The following is a 5,763-nucleotide window of genomic DNA, read 5'->3' as shown; positions in this document are numbered from 1 at the left end:
AAATCGTTTGCATGTGAAGGTCCAGTTGTTAATTAGCAAAGATAAAACACATCTATTTAACTGAAGTTTACTTTTTTGGTGAGTATATTAAAAATAAGTTCAAAACCGCCGCGACAATGTTATTTAAACAGGGTGTATGACTGGCGATAGAGGTTCTATTGGTAGCTGTTACTTCTTTGCCACGCAGGTCTCTTATGAGTAAGAGCAACTACTTGTTGTCTCGAAGTCATATCAGGTTCCATGAAGGGTTATAAGTGTTTTTCTAGCATATTTTTAGTCCGTCTCATAGTGTCAAATACAAAGTAGGGTTCATTTTTATAACGCATTAATATGTGCTTGTTTATAATATACATTGTATGCGCCATATGCCATTCCAACATCGTAACAACAATTTTCAAATGATTTATAGAACTACAAAAAGTGCAACAAGACAATCAAAATTAATACTTAGGTTGGTTAATTATATAGACCAAAGCCACTGTGGTCAGTTTCCTACAAAACACGCATGCGACTCTTAATTTATATAATAAGTAATATTTGCCTTCCTTTCCTTCTAAACTAAATTTAGATTTGTTTAATGTATAGCTAATTGGAATTCAGTGAGCAGGAATGAATACCAATTTAGCATTCAAATATATGTTCATGACATCAACTCTGTGATACTCATGATTAACCGTCTTGATTATCAAGTTGTATTGTGCACAACACGAGTGCGAATGGCCGTGAATTTCATCAACAACATGACCAAGCGAAGTCCGAAAGAGTTTGTAAGCTCAGCTGTAACGCTTATTGAACTGAACATAGAAGAGATAGCATCACTTTTGTGTTCGAAGTCAGAATAATGTGTCCATGTAAGGTGACATGTCCTCGTGCTCGCTGTTACATTGTAATTTGCACGTGAATTAGGGGACATACCCATCTACATTGCGTACATGATTTCCATAATAATTGTCCCCTTTATCATCAATCATATATGCAATTAGGTTAGTAACAAATCAATAATAAAAGTATAGATAAAAAATATTTAATCAGCAATTTGGTGTAAGCGTCATATATTTTACGTAGCGACCCGTCTGTCCAAACATGAATATTCCTATACAAATCTGATTGAAAAATAATAAAAAAACAAACTCATTATTTTTAATGATGTGGCAAACAATTCAAAATAGATGTAATTTAAACAGATATCTTTGTTAATTTCAGCTTTGACCATGAGATAAAATATTTTCAATATGAATTTTACCGCAGACAGCTTGACCCTTGTGCACTGTATTAAAACTGTGCCAACGGTCATAAATAATACCATCACAACACCATTTTGGAGTAACAAAACAACGACATCAGGTAGGAAGATATTTCATTTTAATAGTTGATATCAAATACATGTAATAAGTCCTATTTATTCTGACCCTAGCTATACCACACAAGAAACAATTTGCAATCAAGACAACCGATCAAATCATCAGATATCTTCATGGTTATCTTACATTTTGATTGATATGGGTGCTAGGGTTCCTACATGCATAATCATGGAAACTGACCTTTAAAAAAATGGGCGAACATGCAAATCCGAAATTCTTTTTAATCAGTAAATTGATTGCAATCAAATTATCACGGGTCCGTACGATACGATAAAATTGTGGACCTCTTGATTTACCTTTTTATTAGAATGTCTTTTTGTAAATTCATTTATTGAGGCGTTCCATCGTCCATCCGCAAGTCATCCTACGCTTGAGAGATCATTGCAATCAAACATTAGTCATCCTCATTACAGGACTCCATATTACCCCTCATATTTCCATGCTGATTAGAGTAGTTTCTGGGGTTTCCCATACACAAAAATGATATCTGCCTCTTTATATTATAATAGAAGTGAACTTCCTATATCCGCCACTCCTTATGAAAAAATGGCATTTTTCAATCAAACATAATCTGTTCTTCATTAAACATCTAGAGCGTGAACTGCTATTTTTTCTGTTACGATTCATATCTTTCCTAGGGTTTCACATATAAACCACCGAATTCGTCCTTTCATTTTTAAAGTGCTGTATATTCCCAATCTGCGACATGTTCTAAAAGAAGTAAGTTTATTTCAAACAATGATAATTGTTTGCAGATTTTGAATGGCATAATCATATTGTCCACTTCATTTTATTTTACTTTTTTGCGTTTCATTTTCAAAGTTTCCTTTATTGATACAATAACTTCGTAGTTCAATTATTGAGAGATACTGCTTTTGAATAGCTTAATGCTTTTTATTACCGATAGACGTAATTAAATCTCGTGGGTTTTTCATACAGTACTTAAAGTTGATGTTTAATGTTCAATACGCAAGGTTCTTAGTTACAAACATGAATTTATAAAAATTATTAGTACACCCGTTTAAAAGGGGATTAATATACTATAATTTTATACTATGAACTTACACTAAAATATATTTACAGACACATCGTCATCGATAAATGAATCGTCAGAAGTAGAAACAATGGTTTCTATAATTTTTGTAATGGTGTTGATGATTATCTTGTATGCAGCTGGTTGTCGACTGTTCTCCAAGGAAAAGTACCATGATTCTTTGAAGAAGGCCATACTCCATATTGCACTAACTTTGTTAACATATTTTCTCTACCTCTTTGATACTATATCTGATGTGTTCCTGCTCATCCATTACGGAAAGATTGGAGAATTATCATCTTTTGCCGTGGTTTTTGTTTTTACCGTCTTGCCAGTGTTCTTCATTGCGATTTATTTTTATATGCAAGTTGCCGGAAATGACGTCACTAAGTATTTTGAAAATTGTTGTGCAATATGTGTCAATAAATGTCGATATTGTGGCGTGGCAATCAAGATACTATCAGTATTCCTGTTTGATATATATGCAGTATTGTTGCCAACATATACGTATGTAATTTAATGCTAATATTTGTTTATGTTTAACAAAACACAAGCACACATTATATGTATTTCAAACACGTTCTACATAATATAAATAACACATAGCTAAGAGGGTGATATAGCAGACTGTTACTCTGAGAAAACATTGTCAACCGTAGCGAAGCTTATTTTATGCATAGACTGCTGGTAAATGGTACTGAATTTGTGTAATTGAGTCCAGCAACGGTGTTTTACTCCAAACCATGAATTTTAACAGATAAATACACACTCGTAGTAGAATAGTTCCATATTAATATGAAACACAAATGTTGCATGTCCAATGCGTAAATGTTGAAAGGTCCATCTTTTCATACTAGTTATTTATTGTAATATTTACATTTACAGGCATGCACAGGCACTCGCACAAGGGAAACAACCAGATAGAAAATTGGAATATACTTTAGCTTACCTTACTCTCGTCGAAGCTACAGTAGAGTCAGCATCACAGCTAACAATACAAATATACCTGTCAATTACGAATACGCTCACTGACACTACCCAAACAAGTAAGTTACTGTAGAAATTGAAATATATCAAGGAGGCAAAGACAATAAGTTTTCTTTTATCCCTAGGCAAAGATAAAGATGGCAACATACGACGCAATAATAAGAAAGTATCAATCGAAAAAAAAAGACATGTCAAAAGCAATTAAGAACCATCAAATATCAGATCTCTACGTTAGATAAGTAGATATCGCTTCACCCAAAGTTGTTTTGTACTTCTATTGAATGAATTTTTTTTTAAGGTTTATGACCCCTTCTGTTGTCATTTTTGTACGAATTTTTCAAACTGCAATAGTATCAAAACAACAAATATAATGAATAATACAGACCATTTTGTACATATACCAAGGGGAAACTTGATTTACTGTTTCATTGCATTTAATAGAACTTTGTGGCAAATAAACCAATATTTTAATAGAAAATATACAGCCTTTAATACAGAGATTTAATTTTAAACATAGTTTACTCACTTGCTTTTCTATGATGTGCTAGCGTTTATTGTTTACACAAAGTTCTAAGCAACCTGTAAATTTCAAAACACCTCGTGCTGAGTCACTAAAGTCGAGCGCATCCTAATAGGTGTACTTTGGTCCATATTTATATTTGTTTTAAGCAATAACTACATCGATAAACTTTTTTTTAAAGGAAATCAATGCTACATTGCAGCACAGCATGCAATAATCCTCTATCAGTCACCGAATTGCCAAACATGAGTGTACAAGGATAAAGGCTGTGGATTTTTTATAAAATTTCCATATGTTTAGTATTGAATCAACACAAGGGTACATAATCCTTAATAAATGACTTGTGTGAATGATTTACCAAACGAGCATTTGTTTTTGCCTTTCAGCATGTTCAGTATTTGAATTTTGTTCATGTTTTTATTTTTTGTAAGATTATTTCTAACATACACATATTTAAAAATACCAAACACTTTTTTATGGAATCCGATGTGGTTGTTGTGAACGCTATTTGACATTTTTGTATTGAACAAGCCTTTGAGAAGATTCCTGAAATTTCCGTATAATTTTATTATGAATGTAATGAATTGATGTCTATTTAATTCAAATGTATCAGAAATTATCGATCAATGATTACATAATCTGCTGGTTATTTTCCAACCGATTGGAGATAGTGGTCTAGGGCATTTTATGTCGTTCATATAGGCTTTCAAAATACCTTGTGGCATGTTTTATGATATGTGATATATTGCCTCCACACGAACTTCATTTTTATGCATAATTGAAAAGAATAAAGGTAATACTTTGGATAAAAAAATGTTAGCATCAATAATATGAAAAAGGTGTTATCAGAAATTATAATATTATTAATAATTATTGTGTATATTTTAAGTCATGAATATACATATCAGTTCTTCATGCCCTATTCAATATTACTTGTTGCAAATTGAGGTGGCATAGGAATACATTTAATTATTTTTCGAAACATATATTTTGCTGAACACTTTAAATGACTGTTAAGTTCAGACACAATGCATACATGTAGCATATCAAAACATTGTGTTTACCTTTAAACATGTAGTAACATCAGTAACATTCTTATTTTTGTTGCATAGATACTTCGTTATATGAGTATAAGTGCATCTTCTCTCGGATTGGCTTGGTCTTTGAATGCCTTCAAACACCAATATCGAAAGACGAAACAGAACCAGGAAGATAGCATTTTGATTAAAATCATTCACTGGATATCACGGTTTGCTGAAATTGTGCCACGTATCATCTTAATTGCGCTCGTTATGGCTGAATATAGCTATTTTGTGTTATTCTTTATAGCTTATCGTCTTCTCCATGGACTCATGTACATCTGCAGTAAAGGAAACAATGTTCTGGACATATTGTTGGGAATATTTGGCAACATATTTTGTTTTTCCGTTTCCCGCATTTATCGGTGCCACAAGAAAGAACACTGCGGGGGAATATTCTTCCCATTTTACTATATTTTATTTTATTTTGAAAATGCGTGCATGTTGTATCTTTGGTACAGTGATGATTCGGCTTTACTTCCGATAAAAATTGGGGGCGCGTGTTCAAATCATAAAGGGGGTGTGCCTTATGTATTCGCAGTTGTCATTTTGGGGTTCATTGTTCAACCGTCATGTCTGTTACTTTACTATCGGCTACGTAAAAAACAACATACACCAGAAGATACAGACACGTCTGAATAGAAACTGTTTTGCAGTCAAGCATGATTATGGCAACTGAAAGGTTTCATTGCTGTAACCGTTATCTTGACTACTGTGAATCGTTTGATCATCTGCGAAAGATAGTTATGACCGAATTTTTACGTAAATAAATTGATTGAGAAA

General features: G+C 32.7%; 1 long non-coding RNA gene across 1 annotated transcript; it reads left to right on the top strand.

Annotated features, from left to right (window-relative positions):
* On the top strand, window positions 1-2,861 carry LOC139483559 (uncharacterized). Its single transcript, XR_011655027.1, has 3 exons — window positions 1-78; window positions 1,204-1,344; window positions 2,445-2,861. It is a non-coding gene; the product is annotated as an uncharacterized lncRNA (long non-coding RNA).
* Window positions 2,862-5,763: the final 2,902 nt, after the last annotated feature.

Source organism: Mytilus edulis, chromosome 7 (assembly GCF_963676685.1).
Source record: "Mytilus edulis chromosome 7, xbMytEdul2.2, whole genome shotgun sequence".
Lineage (NCBI taxonomy): Eukaryota > Metazoa > Mollusca > Bivalvia > Mytilida > Mytilidae > Mytilus > Mytilus edulis.
The sequence above is the reverse complement of the archived record's forward strand: the minus strand, read 5'-3'. Positions and strand labels throughout refer to the sequence as shown.